Below are 21893 nucleotides of genomic sequence, written 5' to 3' on the forward strand. Positions count from 1 at the left end.
GACTCTTTCATCCCTCTAATGAACTGTTCAAGAAGCATCATCAGAGCGATGCAGCAGGTTCTCCACACTGGAGTATCAGCTCCCGAGGTGCCGTCACTCTGAGAAGGAAACAGGCACTCGCAAAGCAGACAGTATCACTCCTTAATTTAGTAGTAGGAGCTGTGCGCATGACCGGGACGGAGACTGGAAAGATTTCCTATGTTTCCATAAAACATCCCATTTCCCTCTATACAATCCTATCTCAGGAAATAAACAAAACAAAACAAAACTAGAATCTATTAATTGTAGGTTTTAAGACTGAAGCAGGAAATGCCAAGTTATATTAGGAAAAACTTGGGGGGGAGGGGGAGACGACACTTTGAAAGGAAAAAAAGAAATCAAGATGTCAACAGTTACGAGAAGCAGATACATGTGTCTCCTTTGGCTTTGAAGCAAAAGCGAAAAAAATTTTAGAACCACTCCTTTTTCTTAAGCTTACACTTAAACAAGAACATTGAATTAGAGATTTGTCCAGATACACAATGCAGGATGAATCCCAGAAATTATTAACACATTTCAATAAGATTATTTAAACTCTTTAAACTTTTTTATTTTCAGGGTCCAAACCTGTTTAAAGCCTACTATGTAAATACCAGGCTTCTGAGCATCCTGCTGAACTCGACAGAACAGAAGGTCTAAGGCATCATTAAAAGTAACACGTTGTTTGCATTTTCCATAGAGACATCAAAAGTATTTCATCTCTCTGAAGCATGATCTCCCCCAGGGAATCATGGATGAGCAAAACCAGAACAAGTGGAAGTTAAATGATTTTTTTTAAATGCCAAGAAGCCAATGGGTTAAGCTCTCAATTTATCTTTGTTTCTGCAAAGATACAACACTGTTCTAGAGACATTACGAGCGAGACCACACCTGTGTTTCTTTAGTGGTGGCCTACTGACAATATTTGTCAGGCATCGTGTCAGAACCCAGAGCACATTCTTTCATTTTATGATTAACCTTTAAAGAGATTATGTTGGGAAAAAGCTCAAAGTGACATTCATACTAAATTAATTGTGTTCATACTACACAGAGTTTACCCTTGAAGCTGGCAGTGTTTTTCAAATAAAGCTTAAGTCAGCCACAGAGAACATGTCCATAGGAAACAGAATACAGAATGAAAGCTGAAAATAAGCCAGGGATGTTTTGCTATTTAAAATGTGGTAAATTCAATACTCCATAGAAAATAATGACAGATGAGAGTAACTGACCCTTCTTTTAATAAGATCTGGTCCTAGAGATAAGCAAATCATCTTCAATTAAGTAAAACCCAACCAGAACCTGCGTTTGTGTTGTGAACAGAGCTCTCCTTCCCCTCGTCCACGAACACCCCAAACATCTCTAAGGGGTTTTGCCACCTCTGCTGGGCTCGGCACGACTCAGAGCTGTTCCTCCTGCCAAGTTTGCCACCTGGATCCAAGCCTCTTGACACAACTCCACCATCATTTCATTGATGAGTTTACTTCAGAGACTAAAGCAAACATCAGACGCTGCCCGAATCTGGCACTTGACCAAATGTCCAAAGACAAAGAACTTTGTCCAACACAATGCTAATAACTGATTACACCTTCCCGTCACAAAACATTAATTCACTTGACTTGGGCCATAAGATTCCCTTCTCAAATGTATGGTAGAGGTTTAAAGAAAAAACATTGCTCATTTTCAAAGGAATTGCAACAAGACCTGACCAAACATTTTTCCCACTGTTATGCTGAACAGATATCCTCTCCCCACCTCAGAGTGATTGGTACCATAAGCGAAGCAATAGGAACAACACAAAAATAAATTTAATCTGCATGTTTTGGAAGAAATGTGTCAGCAGCAGAGCACGAGGGCTCTGCTGCCTTCCCTGCTGCTCTGCACTTGTACAACCATTTACTGCAGCAACCGGGGAATGAAGGATCTCTGAATGCCCAGGTTCTCACGTCCTTCTGTTTAAGCACCTGTAGTGGACTGCTGTCCACCTGTCTCAATACTCTGACTTGGATCTTTGCCTCACCCATATGGTTGCTCTTACATCCTTAATGCAAAATAACGCAAAATGCTACCGCACTCCGACGGAGAAGTTCTGCATCTCCACTCCTCCCGTGGGGAGGAGGACAAGGCTGCTGCCTGACAGTGCCTACGCTAGGAGCCGTTTGGAGGGCAGAGCCTCAAAAGCTCAACGCTCCTCAAAACCTGGGGAGAACATTCCATGTTCTTGAGCACCATCTACTGGTACCTCGACCACTGACACACGTGCAGCCATCTCTGCTGGCGCTTCCAGAGCCCCAGGCCTGTGGTTTCTCTTCCTGGGAGAGGAATAGGAGATTTCCTCTTCTCCAACAGCTGCTGAGCTGATTCCCTCCATCTCTCTTAACAGCTATCAGGTAGCATTTTATATATGAAAATGGTAAACTGACAAAGGCAGAGCCTTCCCTCAGGAGTAACTTCCATAATACTCTGGGTGTATCTGTACCAACATTTTGATTCAGATTAGAGGTGTGCTTTCACAAGGTGAATCTCACAGTCATCCTCATCTACTGCGATTTAGTTTACAACGCGGAGCAGTGCTGGAGCACATGAACTGGATCATATGCTGGAGCATATGAACTTAGGGGTGAAACTGAATCAAAAGATGCATTTGAGGAGTGCGCTGAATCCGCTCCAGCTGCTAGCCGGTCCTTGAAACCCCCTTCCCTTGTCCCTCTCCGAAGCACAGTACAGAGCAGCCTAACCCACTGCACACACGTGGGATAGGCAGCCCTGAGCACCGGCCCCACTGCACCCACCCCTCTGCCTCCGCGCACGGCACCCGTGTTCCCAGGGAAGCCGTGCAGGATGCCCACCGCAGCAACTGCTCTGCCCCGCGAGGAGACAGCAGAAGAGACAGCAGAACGGCACTGGCTGAACGCCTTACCCTCCCCACCAGCACAAGCACGCCTGGGCCCTGCAGCCGGCTGGCAAAGCCTCTCCTCCCCCTCCTGCCCGCAGCCCCGAGCGGCCTGCAGCGTGTGCTCGCCCTGGTCCCCCATCAGCCCAGTAACACCAACGCCTGTAACACCGCGCAGTTTTGCTTTGCAGTCACAACCGATTTCCTTTCTTCGTCTCAGTCTCCCCTAGGCACCCAAGCAAAGGGAAGGAGAGGGAGGGGGAGAACGCGGGAGTTAACCCTTTGCTCAGCTCTGGCCACATAGTGCTTTTATCCCTCGCTTCAAAGATGCCTGTTTCAGTGCTGCAGAGCAATTATCCTGCCGTATGGCGGGTGCAATTAGGAGTTTTAAAGGGCAGCACACTACTGCACTGTTCCCTGCACTCGGTTAGGTCACAAGTCTGCTCTATGTGATACCGTCTTCAGTTTCATGAGAACCTCAGCATTAACCCGGGGGGGGGGTTAATCTTGTTCTCAAAGTTATGAAGAAAAACTTAAACACATGGCTAGGATGCACCACAAGATTTCAACACCAATAATCAGAACTAAAGAACCCAAGATTATTTTTCTTTCAGAAATTCTGAATTATTCTTAAACCAACACTGTAATGGAGGAGAGTTTGACCTGGTTTTCGGAGGGCTGGTGTTGTAGATAACAGTGCTTCTGCATTCCTTGATCCTTGTCCGAATCCAGCATCATTTTTATTTGAAGAATATTTCACCTGCCACAAGTCCATTATTTGAGGATGGACATGTAGCAGTCGAGCCTCCCCAGAAAGTGGACTACAGCCCTCCCGGAAAGCGGGACTTTCCCAGAATCTGTTGCTTACACGTTGCCTAATGGCATCTCCCCTCCAATGTATAATTTCTGTTGCTTCTGGATGAAAGCCAGGGCATGGAGAGCATAAGAAAAATGATAACGTTTACTACAAGAAGTTTTAAAGGCGATTTTGGCACAGATTTTTTGTTAAAGGTCATGGATGTTTTTTATGCGATTCAGAACAATTCCCTGCCTCAAGTCATTAAGATAAAAGCCCTGTGACCACGGATTAACAGCTGTTGAGCAGATACCGTACAGAAGGTTTCACAAAAAGATGATGTGCAGTTCAAAGGTGAAAACACTGCATACTTAGAAGAGGAGGATTTTCTTGAAAGCTATAGCCTTTGCAGAGTCCCAGTCCCGCGTAAGGTGCTTCCAGCTTTCTATACTGCGCTGTAGCTGTTTACGCTCTGCCCTTGGAACGCAGCTAACGGGCAGCTACCGTTAACGCATCTGTCAGGGGCCTCTGCAAACTCCAGATGGGAGCATGTGATTAATCCTCGCATATGGTTCCCAAAGCATCCGATATTCGCAAACATCTGGGATTTTCAGTGTCCCACCTACAAGGCAGAGCTTTTCTACCATCGAATGATGAAACTCGGCTTTCTCAGAGGAAAATTTGCCGGGCTATTAGGTCTCTCAGTCTCCCTCTCTCTTTTTTTTTTTTTTTCCTTGGTTAATTAGAAATCCTTTATACCGAGGAAATATTTGGAGCTTACAGACTTGCTTTCTTTCACTGTTGAGCGACTTCTAAATACATGGACTTCATGTGGCTGTTTCTGTCAATGTCAAGGATTTCTTTTTCTTCTTTTTTTAATCAATTCCAAAAATCCTTGAAAAACACTAAGACAAAGGTATGACTCACGTTCAGAGGTTCCTGTTGGATTTTTTTTTTAAGTGACGAGGATGTCATTGGGCAGACTGTCCTAAAATAGGCCGATTACAATAATTTTAAAGACACCAGGGATGTAGAAGGCTTAAAGCAGCAATTCTGCTTTATGAGCCGCTTTTGCTACCACTGCCATGAGCAGCAGCCCCAGGGTCATCACTGGGACTTTTGCAGGTACAGCATTCTCAGAAACAAGCTTCAGAGAGCCAGCTTGCACTGAAGACTGACAGAGAGGTTCGTGTAAAACGAGACTCGATCAAAACACAAACCCCAAACCGCCTCCAAAATCAGAAACACGGTTCTGGGTTTGTCCTCCTGTGAGATTTCTAGATCTCCAGGCAGCCTGACAGGGTGGGATAGTCACATTAACACCAGAGGCAGAAGACCTCTTTACTTCCTCCGGAACAGGCATGCCGGGGATGGCAAGAAGTAGCCCAAGCCGTGATCACATCCCCCACTACTCCATCAGAGATCCTGAGAGATACAGCGCCTGGGCTCGGCCAGCCAGCGTCACCTGCCTCCCACCATCAGCACCATAACCAGCATCTCCTCTTCCTGGTTGCAGCAGGATCCGGTGGAGCTCAAGCACATTTGCCCCCAGCTTGGGCTCTGAAGAGGCGTCTGGGCAGGCCCCTGCCTTCCTCCCCGCCCCGCGGCTCCATACCACCCAGCAGGACAGCAAGGAGGCAAGCACTGCCACCAAACGGTGACAAAACTGCTAACTTGCACGTGCAGTTTAATGGCACGAAGTTCTTCTGGACTGCCAACGGCAGGAGAGATGAAGATAAATGGGAAGGAAACACGCTAGGAAAGTATTAAACGGAAAGGAAGTGGGTCTGGATGACACTTGGAAGTGTCCCAAGAGCATATGCCTGACGACAGGTTTCTCTAGAGCCCTGCAGAAGAAGGAAGTCATGCCAGCTCTGCTTCTTGCAGGCACATCAAATGGGCGAAGTGAATTTTCAATTTTTCCCAAGTTCTCACATTCATCCAAAGCATGTATCTCACTGAAAAACATCCTACTTTTTCATTAGACAAACAGGTTTTTTGCTAACCAGAAACACTGAACTTGAATGCCATATACTTCATAAATCCACTTTGAATTTAATTTTGATTATTTGTTAGTTATTTCATGCTATTGTTGTGAAAGCAACAACAGAACAGGGGGCAGGAGGTAAAACAGTGACTTGTGAGGAAAGTCTGCATGAGTCCTCCCCATAAGGAGACCTCTGAATGTTTCACAGCTGAGAAGCAGCCAGCCAAGAGACTTTTACTATTCAGAAATTTAGTATACAGGGGAAAAGAGTCACTATATAATTATATATGCAACTACATCTGCAAATATTTTACATTTTCAAATGTTTAGAGAATTATAGAAATACTAACTCCTACAGCCTCCCCGTAAATGTTCTGAACACATTTTATAGAATAATCAGAGGCAGAAAAGTAGCTTGCTACAAAGTCAGACAGCCAGTAGCAGATGTGAAGAGATCCAGAGCTAAAAAATATTGCAGAAGATTAAGAATGCTCATTTCATGGCACAGGCAGATTTACTTCAACAGCATCCAGCATCCTTTTTTGACTTGTGTCAGCAGGTTTCCATTCAAGTCGTTATTTTGTTCAACAGAGAGGAGAAGTTTCAAATATTCACATGATTTTGTCTCTGCTAACAACTTTCACCATGTCATGCACATGTCAAAACATGAATGTTTTTAAAGCCTCCGTTTATGGGCTCAAACCTCCACTTTTATTCTTATGGATTTTGTTTGTTTGTTTTTAAATTAAAACTTCTATTGCACATAGTTCTGGAAAACAGACTGGCACCACCACCTTTACACCACCTACTGCAACGCAAAGAATCATTTAGTTATTTTTAGGAAATCATTATATCTGTGTACATCTCATAATATTATCTCATGATATTAATGAAGTGACTTACGATTTGTTTGACAAAACCAGGGACCAGCGTGGAGGATTGGCACTGGAACAATTCAAGAGTCATTTTGAAACCCTGATTTAACTCTTCCCACTTACAAAATTCCAGCCAGTCATTCAGGAAATAGGATCATCGTGCAACTCAGTTGCCCAACCAAGTACTGCAAATACCAAATGGTGAAAGAAACAGGCCATAAAACGTTGCAGAAGATCTCACGGGCTGTAATCTGTACCCAGGAAGCGATTCCTGCATAGTAGATATGCATGAACCTACAAAAGTGAAAGCCTGTTAACAAGTAATGCATGAGGAGGAGAAAAATTGAATAAATTACTAACTGCAGGCTCTGCTCAGGAGTTCCTGGCTCCCACTCCCCTGCCTTGCCTTCTAAACCGCATTGGTTTCTGCCACACAAATTCCAGAGGGAAAAGGCTCAGCTTTGGTTCTCCTGGTTAAACAAGAGCGGGCAGGGCTGCAGCCTAGGGACTCTAAATATTCTGGTTGGGGTTTTTGGCATTAGTACTATACAGCGCTCTCATAAACGTGTATGCATGTGCATACACACCCTCTAATAAATGTGGACTGTTACCTTGAGGGAACAGCCAGAAACTCTAAATCCATGACCTACTGTTATTGCAACTATATCGGCTTGAAGTTGCAATGGACCTTTCTTTCCCCCCATCCATTTTGCATTCCGCACGCGCTGAGAGCACAGATGGGCAAACCTAGGCCAGGTATTAGGAGCTTCCGCTCTTTAGAGCTGTGTATCAATTTAAGAGAGAGTTCAGTTTGATCCACAGCATTGCGTATGCTCGTAAAGGACATAGGAACTGATAGAACCCATCTGCTTCCACAACAGTATTTCTTTCATCTCTTTGAGTTTTGGCTTCTCTTAGAGGAAGTAATTGGCTGTTAATTACGGGGGTTGAGAATTGGTCACATCGGAGAGCGGTGTTTGTAAGTGTGATTCATGAGAACATCATTTCTCAGCAGCTGTCAGCAGTAAAGGCTCAGCACTTACAAGAAACTATTATAATATTATACCGGCAAAGGATGAAGACAAATGCTATGCACAGCTGAGAAAGCAGCAAACAAAATATTTTTTTTAAACCTTTATTCGATAGAGAATCAACTTGAAACATGCTGTTTCTCGGGAGAGATAAACAACAATCCTGCCAGCATGGCTTCCCAGACTATGAAACTGAAATCCAAAATCTTCAGATGTCCTCCCTAGAGCTGGATGAAAAAATGAAGAACTTCTCATTAATAGTTGCAAATTTCAAACTTGTTCTTAATATTCCCCAGACTGTCTCTGTTCCCCTGTCTTGCTTAAATTGTCTGCTTCTTGGGGAAGATACTTTGATTTATCATCTTCGTATAGGCCATAGGAGATCTGGCCAAAATCCAGTACTGTAACATTTAAAACCAGGAAAATGGTCACCCTGCGTCAGAGCAGAAGTCCATTTAGAGTATCATGTTGTCTCCAGCGACAAACAGCAAGTTTCCCAGTAGCTAATGCTTAGGGGAAAAAAAATAAAATCAGAGCATGCATGAACTGAACTTCTTCCTGACTATATTTTCCCTGCTTCCTGCCATCAGCAGCTTAGTAAGAAACAGAGAATAAGAGATAAAAATTGATATTGGGTTGTAGCCATCCCATTTTACAACCCTGTGAAATAATATGAGCTGAAATCGATGGCAGTTCAGGTTAAAGTGTTCAGCTGTAAACTGCAGCAACTGAGGAGTAGCTGTGCTTTCCATGGCTGGTCTTGCTACCGGGAACAGAAGCTGGTGCCCACTTCAGCCATCACAGCTAGATCTGCCCAGAAACATAAGACAAACCCTTTATCACTCTAACCAAAGTCTGTTCTTGGGGATTTTTTCTCCCTAGAAAACAAGCATTTGTGCATTGGACAGCGGAAGGGAGGGCCACACACAAATCATTTGTCACAACCTCAGTTCCAAGTTGGTTTTCCATAGCACGAATAAAAATGAGGAAGTATCCAAGCTCTGTGCAGTCCTTTCTCCTCGGTGGGAAGCCCTAAACCTCCTACTGCTTGCCAGAGTGACTACCATAGGGAAGAAAATGAGATAATGGACAGTACCTCTGCCCCGACTTAGTCATCAGCGATTGTGAAAAACAAGGTGACCCAAAGATAACACACAGAAGAATGCAGTATTTCAGAAGAAAAGAAAATGCATTTATATGGGCTTCAAACTTTTTGGTGTGGTTTTACATACGCAATCCCTTCAGGATAATTGATGTTGGGGAAAAGTCTGGTTTGCAGTAGAAAGGAAAAATTAAGGCATTCATAGCAGCTTCATGTTGTTTGTGGGCTAAACCAAAATACCAGGACTTGTATGTAAAACACAAATGAGAAGAATGGAAAAACAATGTTATAAAAATGCCAGCAATGAGCTTAAAGAGAGCTGATAGATAACAACATTGCTAACCTACCCACTCAGAATAGTGCCTGATTCTTTTTTCTACTGACTGCCTTAGACTTTGGAGGAGAAATCAAGCAAAGAGTTTGTTTATCAATACTCAGACAACTTTCAGCTAAAGGAATACTCATTTCAGGAAAGTAGGAGCTTTAGATACCTGGAGATTATAATACACTGCCCTCAACTGTCTGACTTTCACACCACTTAGAAGGGCAAAACATTTCCTTTTTTCATGGAAACTGGGTCTCTCTGGGATAAGAAACAAAATAAATATAATTTTATTGATGGGGAAATGATTGCCAGAGAGAACAAATCCTTTGGCCACAAACCAAGCAGTGAATCTTGATCTCTCAAGGTACACTCCAATGCCTTAACCCCAAGACCATTCTTCCACTCACAACCATGGTATCAAGCTCTGTTCTTATCCCAATACCACATACTGCATGTATGGACAATACATATGGACATGTTTAGGTTTGTAGCTTAGATTTTGTTTCTCTTTCTTTCCTGGGTGAGTGTTGGTTGGAAAAAAAGGAGGTGCAGTGCTTTCAGCCCTAACAAATCATGTCTTATGATCTAATGCCATCTGGTTAAGCAGAGCTGTATGGTGACCAGTTCCTGAATCATAAGTCTTCGTGCAATTTTTCAGGTGAGTAACTATATCTCCAAAACCAGTCCCAGTTCCTCACTACTGAGAGTCACATCCTTGCATCCGGCAAAGATATTCTCAGCACAAACTCTGAAAGCAATAGAAAAGCCACCTCTGAAACCCCTTGTCTTCACACTTATTCCACACTTATCTAACACTAACATAAATTAGTCTGGATCCAGTTGCCAACAGAGCCAGAAAATGTTCAAAACAGCAGATACCTGCAGTAAGTACAACAGGCTGCTCCAAGCACACCACGTTTCTTTGATCACTTCTACTTGATCCTGTAGCAGGGGCCACTGAAGAAAATCTACTAGTGCAGCCCTCTACTGAAAGCAGAGAGGATATAAAACAACAAGCACCACAGAGCCCAGACAAAATGCAACTCACCTCTAAGGCAGAAAATTTTAGCATGAAATTAAATTTCTTGTTTGAAAAAAAAATCAAAGTAGCTAGGAAAAAACAATAGGTAACTCCTGAATCTGGGACTCTGGAGGGCACCACCCTCTGTTCCTGCAAATCTTGTGTAGGAGACGCACAGTTCTCCTGGCAACAGATCCAATCCAAACCAAGCTAAGACCTTAGTCCGTAATGAAAGCCCCACAGACCATATTGCAGAAGTACCATAAGAGTTAAGGATGGTGTTATCTTACTGATCAAAAGATGATCTTGTGAAGTATCCACATGCTTGCTCAGATTGCCTTCATAACTGCCAGGTCTTGTGGGCATCCAGAATAGGGTGAGTTATCCAAAATTTAAGTCATTTGCATAAATATTTTCAGATACATTTATCCTACAGAAGCTCCCAATCAAAGCTGATCAGCTTTTTTAACAGTCTCAGGTCACATGAGACGAAGCAACTGTTGCAACTCTGCCCAAATTGGCATCACCTGCTGGGACTGCACTGCCAACCCACTGGTTCTCTAGCAAAAACATGCTCAGCATAAGAATTGGTTGAAGTTGCCTAGCCAAGAACAGACAGCTGCATATATATAGGTTATCTGGTATCTGTCACAAGCCAGCATCCGCAAGCAGTGCTGTAGCTGAGGAAGAAGCAGCTCCTGATGACACATCATTGGGCTGACAGCCCCAGCAGACCTTAGGGATCACCCTTCTGCATCCTCTTACCACCTCACATGGGGCACAGAGGGGCTAGAGCTGAATGGCAATGGAGTACCCCAAAGAAGACTTCCTTCCTTCCAAAGACTAACAGGTCCCCCTCCACTGCTACACCTCCTAAAAAAGCCAGCTGTGCAGAGACTAAGTTGACAGAAGAGCCTACACTCGCCCAGAATTGGGATGTAAGCCACTGAAAACTAGCAGACAGAAAGCAAAGGCTGACACCACCCTTTTCCTACCCTATCAGCTTTGCCCTTTTTGAATGACTTGCACTGCATTGCCCACCAAGATGAAGATGAAGTCCTTTGGGGATACAGCACAGAACTACAGGTTAGGAGGCCAGTAGACAAGCAACTTAGTAAAGGTGAATTGTACTGCACCCAACACAGACCAGGTGTCTTCCTGTGACAGCTTCACCTGCTCTGCATGAGCCACCCAGAAGCCACCCAGTTACCACTTGTGGCCAGGCACTTCCCCTCAGCCGGGACAGTACTGCCTGCTGCCTCCTCCAGGCCTTTCCTGACCTGTGTCTCTCCCACACGTACACTGCCGATGATCTCCACGTGAAGTCCCTGCAAACACTGAAATGCTTAGTGTGGCTTTGGTTTCAAGACCATAAGCAGAGGCATTCAGCCTCAAATGACTAGAACCAGATGACCAAAAATCTGCTTGCCAACGCCCCCTCCTTACGCAGTATACAATACCGCACAGAGAATCCACCTTAAGGTGCCAATACCTTTTTTCTTAGTCAGGGTGAGGTGTGGAAACATGTCCCAGTCAATACCATCACCATGATGAGAGAACGCTATGCTGCGGGATGTGACCCAACACGCAAAAGAGCTTATTCACTAAGTCGTTCCTTAGATTTCCTCATTGTAAAGCAGCCCTCGTTGCTGAAACACCCTTTAATGTAGCCGTCAACAGCTTCTGCCATCTCCAGGCAGCAGAGTAAAGGTTGTAAAGCAGTAATGATGTCTGTATTAACTGTTCCCTGTTCCCAGGGGCTTCGGTCAGGGAGGTGCACTTAATGTTCTGGAAAGGCCTGGCCACTGGTGTCAACCCAGTCACCAGTTTTGGGGAAGTTTTGGGGCAGTGAGTAGTCTAGCAATGTTGAGGATGCAAGCAAGATGCAAACCCCTCAGCTGGATAAGCTTTAACCATTTTAAAACACAACTCACAACAAGGAGAAACAGTATCTTTAACAGAACTCCGAGGAAATGTGGACAGTTCCTTTCTGCACAGATTTATTGGAAAGGTTTTAATAAACACAGATGTTGGGAACGGATGGCTACTGTGTAATCATGTGCAGAAAAAGCCAAAGGACAAAATATCCTTAATGAAGAACTGCATACCATGCAATATACCAAAACAAGGGAGGAAGAAATATGGTCAGTGTTACAAACAGACAAATCACAAGAACCAAGCTGTCGAGAATTTCTTTCTTTCTTTCCTTTTCCTTTTTTTTTTTTTTTTTTTTTGTTTGTTTGTTTGGAACATGGTTTCTTCTCCCACCCCTCAGTGCAAGCTAAAAAGGAGCCCTGAGCAGGACAGGCCTTGCTCTGAGCACTGTACAAGTCAGTTGCAAGAGACGTACATAGCATTTGAGTCAGATTTGTATATGCACAAGTATTTGTATATGAATAGACTTTGCTACATTTTGGTGCCTGTTTTGTTTGGGTTTTAGCAGTATAAAAACTATAAGAAATCTGCATGAAAATATTTCTACAGCAATGAGCCCGTTACTGGCCCATGCAATTCCCAGTAACAATACCGTGATCCTGCTGTGACCAGAAATAATCCTAGATTAGCACAAATGTGTTCACTTTTTCCAGAGAAGGGAGGAGAGAAAAAATTGGACACTGAAGCAAGTAAAATGTCTGGATTCCTGGCTTTTAACAGTTCTCAGCACAGAAATACTAATTTCAATTTTTCCTGAACTGACTATATAATATGTTGGCAGAATATCAAAGAAACAACATTTTTACTGAATCTATTCCCCCTCTTTTTTTTCCTTCTTCTTTTCTTCTTTTGGGACTTTCATTCACTAATCACAACCAAATAATTCCCAAGGAGAAAAAGCTATTTCTGCAAATCCAATATCCTTGTTATGCCAGTGAACTCTGCTGAAGAATCCAAAACTCAGGCAACTCAAGAATATATTCGTAATACTCAACAAAATAATAAATTCAGCACATGACACAGGAAATAATAATCAGATGACCTCAGCCCCAGAAGTATTTCACTGCTGTGGAAATGCCAGGTTGGAGAGTTCATGTGGAAAAGGAAAAGCCTTGTAACTTCTCCAAACATCAGTCATCACTTCCAGATACCTCTAAATACAGCCATTCATTTCACACTGCAGGATATTGTATTGAAAAGCAAGGCAGGGCCAACACAGCACCTTCTACCACTAAATATGCACTGCACAAACCTTAGCTAAGTGTGTTTTTCCTATTTGGAATAGGGCTCTTTCATTTCCAAAAAAAGAGCTTCATGCTTCTCACAGAGCAAAATATTTATAGCCACATGCAAAAAAATATAAAAGAGCTTGAAAAGGCAAACCCAGAGGTATTCCAAGATAGCTTCATGTCAAATATAGAATGACTCATCCACCTCTTTCAATGAAAATGTTCATCCTAGATAGATCAAAGGCACTAAGTACACCAACTCCTTTTTGCTAAACCTGGCAAAAAAGTAAAAAGGTTTTCAGTCAACAGTCACTTAGTGGGAGGTCTGTGAACAAATGAAAGCCATAAGATGCTAGCATATGAAAGAGACCATCCCCTACAATGCACAATAGGGACAATGTATATAATTTAAGCATGATCTGCATGGAATAGAAAGCTCAGATTAATATTTTTGTGCAGCTGTACCAGATGCCATATGGATCTGACATTAGCAGCTATGCACTGGTTTTGCAATAGACTTTCAAAAATATTCCATATTGCCTATAATGCATATGCTTTCACAGCCACAGCTTTTAAGGCTGGGAGAAATGCAGCCTGTCGTGATTGCATACTTACTACAGAGACTCACGCAGCCTTCGCATGGATTCCTACCAGCTTGCAATCGGTCTGAATACGTCTTGCAGTAAATGAGCCTTTGCAAACTGTTATATTCTTGTTCTGTCATATTTTACCACTTGGGCTTCTACCTCTTTCCACAGCCCCCACAAAGGTTGGGTTGTGGGGGAAGGGAAACAAGAAACCACAAAAACACAGGGAAGTAAAATGTCAATTCTAATTTAAAATAACCCTGACCTGCTGCAGCGACTGCCTGCAGTAACAGAACACAAGGCGAAAGATTATCTCGCACAGTGGTGTTCTGTGTTTTGCTGCAGCGAAGCCTCCTTCCCCGGTAGCCGGGCAGGCAGCACCGCTCGCCCCGGCCGCAGCGCCGGTCCCAGGCTGCCATCGTGCGGCAAGGCCCCGCTCCTCGCCCCGAAAGCTGCTGGCAGCCCCGAGCCATGGTCTGCGGCTGCTGCTCTGCCCGGGGCACGGCGATGCATCCTCCGCAGCACCGCGGCTGCGTGAGAGCTTCAGAGAAACGCCTGTCAAACCTTGGAGCATCCATCGCAAGAGCTGTTCTCCACAGCAAGCAGCGCTCGCTGAACGGACAGACACCCTTCCGCTTGCCTCGCTCTCCTGAGTGGCCCAAAACCCTATAAAAACCTTTTGCTTTTATGGAGATAAACTTCTGCACCTCACAGAATTCATCTTCACTCCAGCAGGACCTGGGTTATGACTGATACTGCCCGTTTCTACACCTCGGTGGCCTTTTACAGTGGTTCTCTTACCTCCAAGTGACCAGTGCATCAGAGCAGCCAGGGCCAAATCAGAACTGTGTCGCAAAGCTCATTAGTCACTAATTCAATCAGTCTGTGCTGCTGCAGCGACGTTTTGCTGTTTGACTGCTATCACTCAAGCAAGGCTACCTCAACAGGGGTGTAGACAGCTGAAGTTATTTCTGCAAAGATGCAACTATCAAAGCTTCAGAAAGCGATATGCAAAAGGTCACCACGGTTCCCAGAGAAGCTGGAATTATTTGTCTGGCACTCCAGAGCAACTGATAAAGCAATTAACCCTGCAACAGTAATTTGGTTTAAAGGCAATAAAGTCGCTGGGAAAGACAAACACAATTGCCCAGACTTCATGCTTGAATGTGCTGCTGAATCCTTTGAACAAGCCCTGCCTGTACTTGGGCAAAGCCTACTTCTGCAGGACTCATTTCATCGACTGTGAACTCTGTGAGGCAGGCAGGACGTGAGTGAGCCCTCCCGTGACGCCTAAATAAGAATGGGCAACGCGGGGTGTATTCCATCCCCAAAGATTTAGCACCTCTGTGTAGTAAAGTTCACATCTGTTCCTCTCCCTGCGTGCTTGACCTCGGTGTTCATGTGAAACGTAGGGAGCAGTACCTTTCTGCAAAGCTTCCTTAACCCCGTCTCGATTTTCTTTGTCCTTCTGCTTTACTAGCTGTTGTTTACCACTTTCGGCAGCTGAGACGGCAGGCCAAGAGACCTGTTTACATCCTGCAGTGCGGCTCATCTGAGGCCAGCAAATAGCCAGAGGGACCTGTAACACGCAGGCTGGCCAGATCATTCCTGGTGAAGACAGCGCTGCCAGACCACAATACACAGCCTCCAGCGCGCTCCTCGCTGCGATACTATGAATACGAGCAACGGGGATGACGCAGATGTGTGTTAACACCAGCCTGCCCGAAGCACAGGTCACTCTGTCGGCAGTTGCTTTAGGTACCCGCATCGTCTGGGCCAGGATGCTCAAAGCCCACCAGCACGGCACCGCTAGCCCCCGCGTTTGAGCGGGAAGAGCGTTCAGGAACTCGACCCTTCACTACAAAAACATTACAGTGAGAAAAGCTGAGCCCTAAGTTTCTCGGGTTGGGTGTTTTTTTGCTAAGTTCTCGCAACCCTTTTTAAATATTAACTATGCAGAATTGTTTAGTATGGAAAGGAAAATCCTGACACTCGTATCGTTTCTAGTCATAAAGAATTCATGCATTTTACCCCATTTTGAAACTTATTAAGCAAGTTTCTGGAAGCTATTTTTCCCTGACCCTTATCCTTTGCCAGTAACAAACAGTTTGAAAATTTCTCTGGGTAACAGTTGCCTGCAAAGCACTTAAAATTTATAAACTTCTCATACCGTTTCTGACATTTATCATTCCTAAAGTAAATGGAAGCAATGGAATCGACTATGCATCATGAGTAATATAATGCAATATTAAAGGACACCCAGTGGAGTACTTTAGAGGCTAGGAATCTAAATCATATGCTCAGTGCTGGGAAACTGTATAGGAAAATGTGCAGCACCATTTGTTGGTTGACTGTAGCTGTCACTGCTCAGTGTTATGTAAGAGCTAAGCCGTGCTGCCGATGCAGAGCGTTATATAATTGACACAAGTGATTTACTATTTATGTGAATTAGAAGAGAAAGAAACTGCGGAAAGAATTCCTAATGAGTGATCACAAGTATTTCTACCCAGCCCGGCACAGCCTAAGCTCAACAATAACTTACAGCAAGATACAGAGGTGAGTTCAGGCAGTGAAGTGGGGAGCTCATGCTGTCGCTACCGTGCAGTTCCCAGCCCGACGGCCGGAGCGCGCCAGCTCCGCTGGGGCTGTCCAGCTGAGCTACTTAATAGAGAAGGACGGACAACGGGGTGAGATACTAAGTAGCACCGATGGGATCTGAAGAAGATTTCCCTCCCCCCCATCTCTTCTAACCCCTTTTTCTCTATCCTCCACTGCCCTGGTCCAGGTAGAAGATGCACAAACACTGAGTAGAAACAAGAACTTCATTGAGCGCAGAGTTATGAACACCAGAACAGCCACTGAGATGTCTACACGCCGCTAGACAGCAACCATGATGCAGTTTTGGCAGGTGTACAGCTCCCACAGGTCTTGAAAAATGTGGGCATGTCCTCCTTCGTGGCCACAGATTTTGTCCAGACAGAATTTGAGGACTCTAGCCAGTTGCCTGGGATTTCCGAATACCCAACAGTCTGGGCGAGCAACCACTCTGCACAAATGCCCCCCAGCATCCACAGATCACCTCTGCAGGTATGTGCAGTGTCTCTGATGCAGGCTGGTTTTATAGCACTGCCCAGAGGGTGACGTGCTGGATACTCTGTGCCCACACTACACGCCAGGCACAGCTCCATCTGGGAAGGCCCAGACAAAGGAAAAATAAATACGGTAAATACGGGAGTTCTCTACATACCTTCCTCTCTACTCACTGCTTCTTACACATACCCCAGCAACATATATAGATATTTGAGTGATAATGTTAATAATCAGTATTAGAATTACACTTTGGAATTCTTCTTTTTTTTTTTAATCTTCCCTGCATGCCCTTTCCCTCTTCTTGCTTCTTCCATCAGATGCACAGGATCATGACGTAAGAAATGTCACCCTTCTCATTTCTTTATTCCTCCTCAGACAATCTGAAAATTCTATTAACTGAAAGGACGTGGGACACTGGGATGGACTGAGGCAGACAGGGAGGTGCAGACAGACAGACGACCTGGTGGCATCGGATAGCCTGGCACTCCCTGGCTACGTGGTGCAGAGCTGCACCATTGCTGTGAAGTCAGAACATCAGTACAAATCCTAATTGTACTGCACAAATTGTAAGATAAAAATGAAAGTGAAAGCTTATAGTATTTGGGTATATATTTGGCTGTTAACAAGATGCACACTTGCACACCACCACCCCCAGCTGAGTTATGAGTGAATTTATGAAAGATGAAGCCACAGTGAAGAACAGCCACCCGAGTCCTCCAGGTCCGGACGGCGTAGGAACAGGAGGCATTTCGGGGGGCGACGGAAGCACTGTTCACTCCACTGCCAAAGCTGGCCACCCCTCCATCCCTGCTGCTGCAACCATCCCTGGGACCACAGTGCAAACCAGACCTCTCTAAGGGGGGGTAGTGTGCATGTTAAGACGAAGTATTTTGGAGGCTCTCTACATCGCGCCCTGAGATCTTGGGATCTAGACCAGCTGTAAAAAAGCATCCAATGAACAGTTAAATGTTGGCCTGTACAGAACAGAATCTGTATGGTGTGGTTCTTTCATGATGCATAGGGGTGCCCTAGACACTACCTCGTACATCTCCCCCAATGCAATTATACAAATGTAATTATCAATACTATTAACTATTGCAACGCTGCTTATTTTAACCTCCAAATAAGTTCTCAAAAGTAAAGAGGCAGAGGGCATTACCAAGATTGTATTGTTCATTTAAACATTGATTAAATCACATGATACATGAAGTATCATTTGAATACAAGTCTCAGATTACTATTTAATTCATGTTTGTGTCTTTAACATCAAAATATGTATTATTTTTCTAGTATGATGGTCAAACAGTTTTCTTGCTCTTAGCAAATCGGTAGCTGCTGAAGTCATGAAACATTACCAGAGTGCTCTGTTCTGAGGGGGGGTTCTGTTGTTTTTTATTAAAAAGTTTCACACTGTCACAGTTTCAGAGGAAAAGTTTGGACGAAATTAAGAACAGTCTAATGGGCCAAAAATAACAAAGCAAACAAATTTTGAAAGTACATGTTTTAAGCCTATGGTCTTTAAGACAATCATACAACTTTAGAGAATGTTTGACTTTAGAAAGCTAGCACTTGGATTTCTCATGTTGCTCTTCACAGCCATTTCCTTAAAATCTTTGCAGAAAACATCCACGACTCAGAAAGCAAACAAGCAAGCAGGAGTCACATACAGCATGACTGTCTTGTGCTTTCCAGTTCTGATGTTTTTATGGCATAAGCACATTTATATGTAAAGCCAGCAATGCTTTATTAGTTAACCTATAACATGCATCACGCAGTGCAGCCAGCAAACATATCCACCCCAAGAAAACATGTAACGGAAGGGAGATTTAACTTGGCTGGCGTTATTATTTACTCACCAGACTGCAGGGAATCTTTCTTCTAATTGCAGCCGTGCCTGGCGGGGGCGGGTGGATCGAATGTAAAGCTCCTGTGCAGGATGAGTGTGCCCATGGGTGGAGGATGCCACCCATTTCAGACAATTTTTGGATCAGCCCCCCAGCTATCTAGTCTGATGCTACCGCAGGTAAACTGGCACTGGGAGCATGTATTCTGCACCCTTATCCCTATCCCCAGTTCAGCCTGCCAGGAAGGAAAGAGCAGAGGCTCATCGGCTTCCCACACCCAGAACTACCCAACAAGCTGACTAGTTGCTTCATCCCCACCTGAACGTGCTCCATCCTGCACTAGCCAGAGGGAGACAATGGTAAAATCATTATGGACTCCTTGGCCACGAATGATTGAAATATGGAAGAGGACTTCAGATCTCTCTTGCTTTCTTCTAAGGGTGAGAGATCTGTAACTGCCTGACATCTTCCTAGGGAACAGAACAATCCACGCTTTTCCGAAGCCACTCATATCACTGCTTTCCCTCCGGGTGAAGATCATGCGATGTGGAACACATCTGGCTCACAGGAGAGGAGAAGGGACCGTACTGGGACATGCGTCAGAAAAGGGACAACTAACCTTGACTCCTGCTGAGGAACATGTTTTCTAATGTGGTTTGTTTGAGCACAGATCTCGGGTCTACCAGAACTTGGGGCCATGGGGAGGCAGAATCACTGATGTACGGTGCTAGATGCAGTGTGATGTGAGGCAGGAAATATGTGTGACTCGCACCAATGCAAAGCTTATTTTCAAATATACAAAGGTACATACATGCATACATAAGACCATACACACACACACCCCATGTCCTATATGGGAAGTTTATGGAATGGCAAATTAGACTGAGCTGCTTGAAGATATGTTGGGAAAGCATTAAGAGGAGGTCATATTGTAAAAGTGTAATATGCAAGTCTAGTCTCTTTGGCCTCCAATTTGCAAAATACCAAGCACCTACAAGACACATACATACACTTAAAAAAAACCCAAAATACCATAAAAAGATCAAAGATCTCTCTGGGAACACACTGTCTGCACCCTTCAAAAACAAATGCCCCCCTCACTTGCTCACCCTGTAAACTTAATTTCATCAGGAAGAATCTGCTCACAAAATAGGCAAATCTGTGCAATGGAAATAAGTATTCATACACATTAACTCGGGGGCTGAAAGCAAAACTGAGAGATCCCTCCATATTTTTCTCTGTTCAGTAGATATACTCAGGATTTATACCAATTCTCCTTTTGAAGTTGCAATGGGTACTTAAGCTGTTACCAGGCATTTTTTCTTGAGTCATTTTGCACATGGATCAGATGCAACTCCGTTTCCCTGAATTAAAGAGTAAATGAGTGCACCATCTGGCCAGCTCTTGTCTGATTCAGCCCCAGTGCCTGCGGTGGTATTCCAAAATGCGTGGAATGCTCACCCAGAAGACTTGGTTCACATCCTCCCTCCTATTGACTAAAGCTGCTCTGTCCCCTTCTGGGCCAGTTTATATAAGAATTTGGTGGGAAGACTAGGTCTCTGAAATCTTAACCATCTTCAAATGTGCCTGTGTGTGGTCTCAGCAAGCAGCTTATGCAATGAGAAATGGGAAGCCGCTAAAATGATTCCGCTTCTAAATATTTTGACCTTTATTGACATTTATAAGTAGCAGGCAGCTTAATTACCAATTAAAGGAAGTTATTAGCTACAAAAGGAGTCTGTTCTTTTTTCCTCAATGGCTTCTTTCCCAAGCCAGTGCAATTCAGATGAGATTTCTGTGGCAGGACAAGGCAAAGGAGCTCAGGACACCTAGGTTACTTTACAGCTAATCTATACAGAAATAGTTATAGAAGTCAAAGAACTTTCATAAAGTGGATACTCCAGAAACAACCTATTCAGAACAACACTCCCTCCACATCTGGCAGTGGTAAAGCCTTGCATTACAGCACTGTTACACCTTCCTAAATGGAATTGCTGGGTGGACGTTATTGCTGATTGATTTTCTTTCAAGCACACCCACAAACGAGGCTTAGTCCTATTCATATTGATATTTTTACAATATGCATTTGGGGGAAGGCATGAGGGGCTGAGAATACACATGACTTGGCTACTAATCCTGATACATGCTGCTACACAACTGAAAGCTCCACCCCAGAGATGGCCAAATTTCTGTGGGAAACAAAGCAGTTCCTTTAAATCATCTAGGCCCCAAATCTGCCCCAAATCAGGATTGCATGGACTAGCAGCTGTATGCACGTTTGTGGTCCCACTAGAGCGATAGGATTGTTTGCTGGGTGATGGTACACCTTAGAATGTCTTGATTAGAAAACATTTATTTAATAATGTTCTCCCATTATTGTAGAATTTGTTCTTTTTTTAAGAAACAAACTAGGAGAACAGTAGGCCAAAACTACAGTATTTACAGAGCTCTAACATCAGATACATAGCCTGTCTGATATTTAACTAAAATAGTGCTAATCAGAATTAAGAATAACTTTATGAAATAACTACCCATCCCTGTATATCCATATTATTTTCAGCTCTGTAACTCGTATTAATGTTGTTTTTTAAGAGTCTCTAACTCCCAGCTAACTCCCATTAGACTGGGGCACTACCACGGAAGGGATTCCAGACTGCAGTGGAGATGCCCCACGGGCCAGCACCCTGCCCCAGAGGTGACAGCAGCGCCATTTTCACCGTGCACCAGAGTGCTGGGCTAATGAGGCTCTTTGCCTTCAGCCCCAACCCTTCCCCAAAGCATAGACCTGTGTAAGGTGGACCAGATCAAACACTAGACCACGTGCTCCTCCACTGTACAACACCCATGTCCTCAGATCCCCTTGAAATCTCCACGAGGTATCCACCTCCACCTTGCCCTAGCAGAGCAGAGACCCGCTTCCCTCAGTGCCAGTGAGGTGTTAAACCAGCTAAGCCATCTTCTCTAACGACACCTGAGTGTGGACAGACATACTCAGGTGTCATTAACTCCCCTTTCACTTAATGCTCCAGACAGGGATGTGGCACGTGACGGGAGTGACCCTGAGTTGAGAGGCAGGTCCAGACAGTGTGCAGTGGCAGATGAAGAAATGCCAGCATCTGCATCCAGCTTCTCCATTCGGGGAGTGGAGGGGGGGGCAGGCATC

General features: G+C 44.3%; 1 long non-coding RNA gene across 1 annotated transcript in view; it reads right to left on the reverse strand.

Annotated features, from left to right (window-relative positions):
- Positions 1-21893, reverse strand: part of LOC135329416 (uncharacterized) — a 177566-nt gene that overhangs the window by 149551 nt on the left and 6122 nt on the right. The window lies entirely within an intron of this gene.

The sequence above is a fragment of the Dromaius novaehollandiae genome, chromosome 10, assembly GCF_036370855.1.
Source record: "Dromaius novaehollandiae isolate bDroNov1 chromosome 10, bDroNov1.hap1, whole genome shotgun sequence".
Lineage (NCBI taxonomy): Eukaryota > Metazoa > Chordata > Aves > Casuariiformes > Dromaiidae > Dromaius > Dromaius novaehollandiae.